General features: G+C 37.6%; 1 protein-coding gene across 3 annotated transcripts in view; it reads right to left on the bottom strand.

Annotated features, from left to right (window-relative positions):
- Nucleotides 1–11,605, bottom strand: part of KCNQ5 (potassium channel, voltage gated KQT-like subfamily Q, member 5) — a 565,034-nt gene that overhangs the window by 152,593 nt on the left and 400,836 nt on the right. The window lies entirely within an intron of this gene.

Raw genomic sequence — 11,605 nt, 5'->3', positions numbered from 1 at the left:
ATTCGCTCTTGTTTCTCTATTTCCTCTAGGTGTGATGTTCAGTTGTTAACTTAAGAGCTTTCTAACTTTTTGATGTAGGCATTCAGCACTATAAACTTCCCTCTTAATATTGCTTTAGCTGTGTCCCAGAGATTCTGGTATGTAGTATCTTTGTTCTAATTAGTTTCAAATAATTTCTGGATTTCTGCCTTAATTTCATTGTTTACCCAAAAGTCATTCAGGAGCAGGTTAATTTCCATTAATTTCTATTTTTATTGCAGTGTAGCACTGTAGTGTGGGAGTGTGGTTGGTATGATTTTTTTTTATTTGCTAAGGATCGTTTTATGGCTGACAGGTCACTTTTAGATTATGGGCCATGTGCAGATGAGAAGAATATATATGCTCTTGTTTTTGGGTGGAGATTTCTGTAGATGTCTATTTGGTCCAAGTGTCAAATTCAGGTCCTGAATTTCTTTGTTAGTTTTCTGCCTCAATGACCTGTCTAATATTGTCAGTGGGGTGTTAAAGTCTCCCACTATTATTGTGTGGTTTTCTAAATCTCTTTGTGGGTCTCTAAAAACTTGCTCTATGAATTTGGGTGCTCCTGTTTTGGATGCATATCTATTTAGGATAGTTAAGTCTGACCTTCTGAGGTGAACCCTTTACCATTATGTAATGCCTTTCTTTATCTTTTTTGATTTTTATTGGTTTAAAGTCTGTTTTGTTTGAACTTAAAATAGCAACTCCTGCTTTTTTCTGTTTTCCATTTGCTTGGTAGATTTTTCTCCATCCCTTTAGTTTGATCCTGTGTGTGTCATAGAATGCGAAATGGGTCTTTTCAAGACAGCATACAGTTGGGTCTTGCTTCTTTGTCCAACATGCCACTCTGTGCCTTTTAATTGAGCATTTAGCCCATTTCCATTTAAGGTTAATATTGATATGTGTGGATTTGAAGGATCAAATCCTGTTTTGTGTTGTTAGTTGGTTATTATGCAGATTTGTTTGTGTGGCTGCTTTTTGGCATCAATGGTGTATGTACTTAAAAGCATGTTTTTGTAGTGGTCAGTAGTAATCTTTCCTTTCCATATTTAACACTCCCTTTAGGACCTCTTATAAGGCAGGTCTGATGGTAATGAATTCCCTTAGCATTTGCTTGCCTGAAAAGAATCTTATTTCTCCTTCACTTATGAAGCTTAGTTTGGCTGGATATGAAATTCTTGTTTGAAATTTCTTTTCTTTAATAATGCTGAATATAGGCTCTCAATCTCTGCTGGCTTATAGAGTTTCTGCTGAAAGGTATGCTGTTAGCCTGATGGGGTTTCCTTGGGAGGTGGCCTGCCCCTTCTCTTTAGCTGCTGTTAACATTTTTTGTTTCATTTTGACCTTAGAGAATCTGACAAGTATCTGTCTTGGGGATGGTTGTCTGTGTAGTATCTCACAAAGGTTCTCTGCATTTTCTGAATTTGAACGTTGGCCTCTCTAGTGAAGTTGGGGGAATTTTCATGGATGATATCCTGAAATATGTTTTCCAAGTTGCTTGCTTTCTCTCCCTCTCTTTCAGGGACATCTGTGAGTCATAGATTTGGTGTCTTTACATAATCCCATACTTTGGAGATTTTGTTCATTCTTCTTTAATCTTTTTTTCTTATTTTTGTCTGACTGAGTTATTTCAGAGAAGTGATATTCAAGCTCTGAGATTCTTTCCTCAGCTTGATCGATTCTGCTGTTACATTTGTGATTGTATTCTGGAATTCTTGAAGTGAGTTTTTCAGCTGTATCAGATCAGTTCCTTTCTTTCTTAAAGTGGCCATTTCGTCTTTCATCTCCTGTATCACTTTGTTGTATTCCTTAGAATCCCTGGATTAGGTTTTCACTGTCTCCTGAATCTCAATGATCTCTGTTCCTATCCATATTCTGATTTCTGTTTTTGTCATTTCAGCCTGGTTAAGAACCATTGCTGTGGAACTACTGCAGTTATTTGGAGGTAAGAAAGCACTCTGATTTTTGAGTTGCCAGAGCTCTTGCCCTGGTTCTTTATCATCTGTGTGGGCTGATTTTCCTTCAGTCTTTGAAATTGCTGTCCTTTGGATGGATTTTTCTGCTTTGATCTTCTTTAATGCCCTAGAAGGTTTGAATCTCATATAAGGTGGTTCAGTTGACTGGCTTCATTTCTGGAAGAATTTAGGGGGCAAGGCTCAGCTCAGAACTTTTGGGCTGCATGCTGTAACTTTGGGAGGCTGTTACTGGATCCCTGACTTTGTTCTCTGGCCCCTTGAAGTTAGGAACCTGCTACATTGGAGGGGTTGAGGCGTTCCTGGACCTCTGGCCACAACACTCTGATGGGTAGTGCCAGCCAAAACACTTCGTTGGGGTGGTGGCAGCAGGATCTGTGCTCATTTGTAAGTGTCAACAGCAGTGCCAAGAGCAAGTGGCAGTGTGGTGGGGTGAATGCTCATCAACTGGGGCAGAGTGCTGGTGGTCATGGGGCTGCCGGCCTCCATGTGCACACTCGTGCTGGTAGCAGTGTCAGCATGGGGGCAGGCTACTGGTGAGCTTGGGGCTGCCAGCCTCCATGCATATGTTCACACTGGCAGCAGTGGCAGCATGGGGCAGGGGGTGGGGCTGCTGACCTCCATGCATGTGCTCACACTGGCATTTCTATATTTTAAAAGGAAACAGTTTGGCAGTTTCTGAGAAAGATAAATCATTACCATATGACCCTAGAGAAATAAAAACTTACGTTCATACACAAACCTACACACGAATGTACATAGCTGCCTTATTTGTAATAGCAGAAGCTAGAAGCAGCCCAAATGACCTGTATTAGGTAAATGAATAAACAAATTGTGTTACATCTAGATCATGGAATTCTATTAAGCAATAAACAGGAATGCACTATTGATGCACTTGGATGGATCTCAAGAGCATCATACTGTATAAGAAAAAGCCAATTTCAAAAGATTACTACAATTTCATTTATATAACATTATAAAAATGACAAAATTGCAGTGAAACAGAACAGATATAGTGGTTCCCAGGGGTTAGGATTGAAGAGAGGGAGTACCTGTATAGGAGTAATACAAAGTATATCATTCCAAGTTTATTTAGGGTGATAGAAAAGTTCTGTATTTTGATTGTGGCGGTGGTTAAATGCATATATACATGTGAGAAAATTTAATAGGAGTGTATATAAAAGTTGAGTGCATGTAAAAACTGGTGAAATTCAAATAAGGACTATAGTTAATAGTATGTATTCATATTCTGGTTTTGATAATTGTATTATACGTAGGTAAAATATTTTGGGGAAAGTTAGGTAAAGAGTGAATTTGAACATGGAAATTCTGTACTATTTTTGCAACTTCTAAGTAAGTCTAAAGTTATTCCAAAATAAAAAATTGAACATCTTTTATAATAGTTACATCTATTTTCTTTCCTTTCCCTCCCTCCCTCCCTTTCTTCTTTCCTTTCTTCCTCCCTCCCTCCTTTCCTTCCTTCCTTCCTTCCTTCCTTCCTTCCTTCCTTCCTTCCTTCCTTCCTTCTTTCCTTCCTTCCTTCTTCCTTCCTTCCTTCCTCTCTCTCTTTCTCTCTCTTTCTCTCCCCCGCACCCCCCGTCTGTCTTACTCTGTTGCCCAGGCTGTAGTACAGTGGTGCAATCAGAGCTCACTGCAGCCTTGAACTCCTGGGCTGAAGTGACCAAGTTATCTTCCCCTATCAGCCTCCTGAGCAGCTGAGACTATCAGCGTGTTCCACCACACCCAGCTATTACTTTTTTTTTTTTTGTAGAGATAGAGTCTCATTATGTTGCCCAGATTGATGATTTTGAACTCCTGGGCTCAAGTGATCCTCCTACCTTGGTCTCCCTTTAAAGTGCTGGGATTACAGGCATGAGCCACTGTGCCTGGTCTGTTTTCTTTTAGACTTTAGACAATGGTCCCTAGAAGGAGGGAGATTTGGAGACAGGAATCTAATCATATCACATGGCTTATTAATTTTCAAGTGGAACCCCTTTACTTATGTTTCAAAGTGAGGCAAATAAGAAGTTCTTTGCCAGTTCTGGCCAGTGGAATTAGAATAACTGCTTTCATGGCATCAGACACCACCTAGTACATGCTGAAAATATGGATCTTGAAAAGACAATTGCTAATCTATGTAATATGGTTTTCCACTGATCTGTTAATAAATTCATTTTTCCTGCTCCTTCATTATTTTTCTGCAAGTAGATTAAACGGATTATACTATAATTAAATTTGACTCAACAAGAGGCAGTGCTTTAGAGCAATGAACTATTGGGAGGCCAGCATGCTACTCCTAGCTTTGCTGCTGATTTATGGGCTAAGGACAAAGCACCCCCATTTCACAGTGCCTCGACTTTTCCATCTATAGAGTGAGGTAAACAATGTCTCAGAGGGACATGGTGCTGCTTTATAAGCTCTATATTCTAATTGAGCTCCAAATTCCTTTATAGAAAGGTGCTCTTTGAAGAATTAAAGATGTATTTATATTGTTGTTGTGACTCAATAGAAATGAAGCTTTAAAATCTAATTTTAAATGTCTCCTCCTGCACAGTACATTATCCACGTTCTTAAATACTGCAATCAACTATGCACCGAGTTGCTCTGTGATATTTATTAAAAATAAAAAAGGCACCACAAAGACAAACCGTAGAACATTTTCAAAGCCATGTGCAGGGGTTTAACTGCAGGACTTCCACTGAAGTTAATGGGACTCATACTGGCAAATTGCAGGCACCACTTTGAAAATTTACCCCATAGTGACAGTTTAATGCTGCTTATTGATCATACAGTTTCATATAACATCTCAAGCCAAAAAGGGACAATTTCTCAAAAGAAATAAACAATCTTTAATGAAATAATTCTGCACTGCAATCATCATAACTAAGAGTATGGAATAGAGTCCTTTGGCAAGGAGACTCTTAGGAAATGCTTACTGGTGATACCACTGGGCTGTAAAACAGTTTCCATCACATTCTAATTCCAGTTCCTCAGAAAAATAACACTTTAAAAAAAATGTAAAATTTTATGTTTTAAGGGCAGAAATATAGAAACAGAAAATTCAGAGGATTTTTCCTTATAAACTTACATTTATATTTTTCAGAATGGGTAATAATTTGTATATTGCTGATATGAGGTTCCAACAGTCATAGATGACTAAAAAACCCAGGGCATTAAACGGCCATACTTTTTGTTGCCTGATTAACGTTGCTGTTCATAACCGGAATAGTATTCATATTAGGCCTGCCAGCAACCCGTTGGACCTTTGCCTGGTGGCCTGTCTTTAGAAGGAAACTTGATTCAGGGTAGCAGAGCCTACATGGCCTTCAGCTGTGACCTCTGCCTGTCTCCTCTATCACCTTCTGCTATTCTCCCCACTGCTCATTGAGCTCCAACCACAAGACCTATGTCTCCACCTCGAACAATCCAAGCTCATCAAGTGTTAATAATCCTTGCAATTACTATTCCCTGGCCTGGAAAGATCTGTGTCTAAACATTCTCATGGCTGTCTTCTTCGTAATATTCAGGTCAACTCAAGTGTCAACTACTTAGAAAGACTTTCTCAGACCACCCAAGCTAAGGTAGCCTCTACTCTTTCTGTTTTATTTTCTTCATTGTGCTTATCTGTAGCTGACATTATCTTGTTTTTCAAAAACACATTTGTGTATTGTTTTTCTTTGTCCACACAAATATTATCTCTATAAGAAGGAAGACCTTGTCCATTTGGTGCCATACAGCCTCTCCAGCATCCATGAGCATGCTTGGACATGGCAGAAATTGTATAAATGTTCGGCAGATGACTCAAACATAATTTGAAAACTTGGGGGCAATCCTTTGCTTCTTTGTTTTATACAATCACTCATGATATTTCATAGCCTTCTTTCTAGGACTACTTCGATTTCCATCACCTTTGCTTTGTAACACCATAATTATAGTATACTTCCTTTCAGTTTTGCCATTCTCTAAGGGCACAGGAGAGTCTATTCTTACAGTCAGGGACCATGTTTTAGTTGCTTTTGTATCTTTTATACCTAAGATTGTGTTGGGCACATAATAAATACTTTGTCTGTGAATGAATTTTCTTACATAACATGTGATAGTACAGAATGTTAATACAGTATATCATAGTGCTCTACTAAAGTTTATAGAAAGAGTGGGAAATAATCCTTAGTTATTCATTCTCCTCTTCGGAAATAAATTTTCTTCATGTGGTCCAACCATATCAGCTAATCAAGCTACCTGGTAAGTTCAACTTTCAAGTTTGTGTACCAGGTCAACAATTACCTAAATTACCAATAGGTTATTAATGTTAAAAAACATTTGAAGGTATTCCTGCGAGTGATGCTACTTACTCTTGAGATGTCTCCAATTTGGAAATACCCAGGGAGCCTCATGATAACATCAACTCAAGAGCATATGCAAGTTTGATACAGGCCAAGTAAGTCTATTTTAGGTCCTAATTTCCCCTTCAGGTTAGAGAGCAGCAATAGGTAACATAATTTAGTTAATCTAATTAAGGCTGAGACTGCAATTAATGTTCTATAAAGTCTGGCTTTTCTTTAAAGATTTTGAATTACTAATGATAAGCATAATAGTATCATGTTCTTTTGTTTACAAGTTGATGACAATAGATAAGGTTCAATTAAATTTAATTTTAAAATGCTAATAAACAGTAAAGACACTTTTCCAGTTGGGTATGTATACTTTTCTAGAGTGAAATCATGAGAAATAAATCCAGGTTCTTTCACCTACCATTTTTTTTTTAAACTTTGGGCATGTTTCTTAAGTCTTATCTTACTTCCTCATCTATAAAATGGGACATTATAAAGGACAGGCATGATGTCTCACACCTGTAATACCAGCACTTTGGGAGGCTGAGGCAGGTGGATCACTTGAGGCCAGGAGTTCAAGACCAGCCTGGCCAACACAGTGAAATCCTATCTCTACTGAAAATGCAAAAATTAGCTGGGTGTGGTGGTGTGTGCCTGTAGTCCCAGCTACTCGGGAGGCTGGGGCATGAGAATGGCTTGAACCCAGGAGGTGGAGGTTGCAGTGAGCTGAGACTGTGCCACTGGACTCCAGCTTGGGTGAGAGAGGGAAACTCTGTCTCAAAAAATAAATAAAATAAAATAAAATAGAATAAAATAAAATAAAATAAAATAAATAGGGACATTACAGTACTTACATAGAATTAAATAAGACCATATTTATAAAGCGCTTAGAGTAGTACTTAATATATAGTAGTTCTCAGTAAATATCAGCTATTATTAACTAGAGGGATTAAAATTGTTTTAATGTTTTTGTGATAAGTCAATCCAACAGGTTTTAATTGTCCTCAGATGGTCCAGTTAATCACATGGAAGGAATCTATGTGCACTGAGGGAGTTTGAACACTTAGAAGTAAAAAGTCACAGAAGAGTGTATGACTAACAGAAAACAAGTGAAATAATATAATTTCTACTAAAGGAGAAAAAGGAGTAGAAGGTATAGAAAATAATGTCACTCAAGAGTAAGTTTCTTGGAACAAAAGATAAAGAAGACAGAAACAGAAAAATGATGTCTCAAATCAATTTAGAACACAGTTGCAGTTTTGGGAGTCTGTGATCTAACTTTTGAACACATTAGCAACTTAAGTTGCCTTTTAATAAGATGAAATCGTAGGTATATTAGAGTAGCCTCAGCCATCTGGTTGATTTTAATAAAGGCTTCAATTTTATTTTATCCATGTAGGATAAAATAAAATTTTATTTTATGCCTCTTTTGTCCTCTTGTGGAAATAATTACACTGAAAATAAACTGTTAAAATAACAATAAGAAATCAACTTACACTTGGCATCAAATATAGATCCAAGACTAATAACAGGCTGGTATTTTCTCACTGAGACTCTCTGCAAGACTGAAAAATATGGCCCTGTTATATCTGCCTTTGGAAAGCGTCACCAAGGAATCTAAAAAAAGCCACTGTGAGAAGTAATTTGTTGGCTTCCTGACACATCAGGCTCATTATTGGTGATCCGAGTTTCAGCCTTTGGTCTATCTGCAATTTTTGGGTAGGTCAGTAATGAAAGCTAGAAAAAAGAATGACTATGAAATCAGTCTTAGAGGTTATTCACAAATTCTTTATGCCAATGTTATCGGGTGAGTGTTTTGTGTTTTCACATAGAGAAATCATAAAGCAGCCTGTCCAGGTAAATGAAGGGCAGCTTGGGTGGTCATCCCAAAACACATTTGACTATCCAAATCAGCAATGCAGCAATTAGTGCTCATAGCTCTAGACAAGTTATTATGACAGAAGAGTCTTAGAGGAGACATAAAAATTGAACAGATAGATATGAGGAAGAATTTTATATTCAAGATAAGATTTTACCAATTTTCAAAGCAAATGCTTAAAACCAAGCAGAGATAAATCAATGTACAGTAGCAATGAAAGAAAGTACCTAATTAAAAAGAGTTAAATAGATTAGTTTCTTCCCTTATGTTACAATTGTTTAAAATATGTTTTCCAAACACAAATATGTAATGATTTTATGATTTGTGAAATCAATGAGCTTTTGAAATGCTCTTGGCTTTGGCCAGAGTGCAGGGGTAAGGAAGGTGGGCAGTTCAGAAGGGCATATGCTAAAATCTTTAGGAATTAGTCCATAAAACCTCTATCAATTGGGCCTTTGTCAAAAGGGTGCAATACTACATGAGACTTGTTAGCTGACCACTGTAGCAGCTTCAGTCTGTTTCCAATTGGAAAGAAAAACATTGGTGTGCTTACAGAAAGCATTTCCCAGGTTGAAGGCACAGTCAGTCTACCACAATCTTTTCTATGTTCTTTTCTCGAATGCTCAAGACTTCTAAAAACATTTGGGTGTATACTTGGCATATTCAGAGTAATCAAATCTTACAAATATATGAAGTTTTGAGAGGTTTTAGCTACATTTCCAAACATCCATTCAGAACAGTTATCATGGACAGATGACAGATGCTATTCCTTTTTTCATTTTGTCACAGTAAATTAGGTTGAACAAGCGGACTACAGTGTTCACTTTAGTATTTTACCAGTTACATCAAGCATTTTTATGAACCTGTTGGACAGGCCTAGAAATAGTCTCAATAGTCATCTGGTACAGCTTGCTGCCTTTAGGAAGGTGATGTTTGAATCTTTAGTGTAGGTTAAATTTTACTGACCTCATACTGATAAGCCACATTTGAACATGCTTCACTATAACATCCATTCAGCTGGGCCATGGGTCAAATATGTACATTTAATAAAAGATTAAAAAAATTCATAGTTATCCTAACTGTAACTACAAATGTAGACTTTGTTCTAATGGGGATTCATTATATATTTATCCATGAAATTTTCTTCCAAAGCAATTAATTTACTAGAGGTAAAATATCTAAATAAAGAAAAGGTCTAAAGGGTTAACAAAACTGCAATTATGCCTAAACCATGTCATACTAGTACTTTTTTGAGACAGGATCTTACTCTTTTTACTCAGGCTGGAGTGTAGTGGCAGGAACATGGCTCACTGCAGCCTCAAACTCCTGGGCTCAAGTGATCCTCCAGTCTCAGCCTTCTGAGTAACTGGGACTACAGGTTCGTGTCACCATGCCCGGCTAATTTTTAAATTTTTGTAGAGACAGGGTCTTTCCATCCCAGGCTGGTCTTAAACTCCTGGGCTCAAGTGATCTGTCTTCCTCAGCCTTCCAAAGGGCTGGAATTACAGGCAGGAGTGACTGCGCCAGGCATCATACTACATTTTTAAGGTCACTATTGATAGGTCCAAAGGCAAGTAAGATTACAGATAACATAACACCATTTTTAGAACTACATGTTATATCAAGACCTTCAAGGACCTGAGACAGGAAGACAAAGACCAAAGGACTAAGATGTGTTGATGTATCCATAGCTGAAAACAGCTATCAAAAGGCAGCAGACATCTGGGAAAAAGCTTTCTTTTTCGCATGGTGGCCAGAGATACATTGGCATTGCTTCTGGAATTGGAACAAAGCCAACTTTTAATTGGTTTTAAAATCTGGAATGAAACATTTTTCCAGTCATCCATGAACTGACCTTATCCTGTAGAAGTTGAGTGAATCTTGGCTAACCATCTGCCTTGTGAATTGTTTTGTTTGGGCCCCTTATGGGACAGAAAGTACTTGTTGTGCAGTAGTTTCACATCAAGTTACAGTCCTTTGTAATGCTGCCTGAGTAGCGAATTGAGAGAGAAAAAACCATGTCCAGGGAGAAAAATCTAATGCCTTCACTAATATGCCTTGGGGCTTTATGAACCTGCAAGGCTTGGAGTTACCACCTACTTTGCTCCATACCTTAGCATGATGGCTTCCAAAAAGAAGTAAAGCTTATTATTGGAGAAGATAGACAGCTGGACAAACAGACTGCATTCATGAGGGCCAAACCAGGTATTTTAAGATAGATTTAACTTAGAATTCCACTAGATTCACTATTGTAACACCAATGCCTCACACACAGCCACATTTCCATAAATTCTGGTTTAGTAAGTGGAGACTTTTGAGATGTGCATACTATGAAAGAAGTATGGAATAAAGGATTCTTCTTAACAGTGTCCATGGATGGTGATATACTTTCTTCCTAAATCCACTCTGCCCCCACCATAGGGAACAGGAGTAAGGGAGGAAACTAAGAAGATCACTCAATAATTCCTGACTCCTAAAACAAAACAGAAAACCTATGCTATCTGAAGAAGATAGCCTAACCTATTTTGTAAATTAAAAACCTACTTTTTCAGGTTGAAAATAGTTGAAATAAACAAGCCTCATCAAGAATTTGCAGTATTTGGGTTTGAATGGCTGCCTAAGAAGCGAGACAGACAAAAAAGCAAGAAAGCCAAATTTAGCTGCTAAATAATAATAATAATAGCTTTTATATATAGACTTTTCAATTTTGTAATACTTTTAAATATTACTGGGAAATGCCAGATCTTAATTCCAGAATGCTCTATGGCATCTTCATTAGGAAGTACAATTTCAAGCTGGAACCCAGGTGAATGATGTCTCTCAGAAACCATAGCAGCTAGGGAGGTGCAGAGATGTGCTATGTATTTGGGTATTTTGGGTTGGAGGGTGGAGGACCCATATTTTAGGGTGTAGAGCACTTTGTCCAGTCTACAGTTACCAATGCATTAAGTAAACCATACTTATAATCATTCTTGAAGAATGTTAATTGATATGCATTACCAGTATCAATGTATTGCCATCTATTCCAGCTGATCCAGAGCATAACCTGGTGTCATATTGTAGAGCAAAAAGGGTCTTTTATACTCACTGAAATCAATGTTCCCCTAAATCAGGGCAACACTGGAGAACCATGTATTTCCATATAAGTTAATCGATATAAGTGGGTATTCTAGAGCCAGATTGCCTGGCTAAAATTCCAGCTCTACCATTTAGTAGCTGTATGAATTCAGCAACGAACTTAGCCTCTCTTCACCTCAAATTCTTCAACTGTAAAATGGGGATAATAAAAATATCTACCTCATAATGCTGTGGAGTCAACATCAAATGAGTCAACATTTTCAAAACACGAGTGCCTGGTCCATGATAAGTACTCCATGGATGTTAGCTTTTAATATTAATCAAAT

This window comes from Mandrillus leucophaeus, unplaced genomic scaffold (assembly GCF_000951045.1).
Source record: "Mandrillus leucophaeus isolate KB7577 unplaced genomic scaffold, Mleu.le_1.0 Scaffold300, whole genome shotgun sequence".
Lineage (NCBI taxonomy): Eukaryota > Metazoa > Chordata > Mammalia > Primates > Cercopithecidae > Mandrillus > Mandrillus leucophaeus.
The sequence above is the reverse complement of the archived record's forward strand: the minus strand, read 5'-3'. Positions and strand labels throughout refer to the sequence as shown.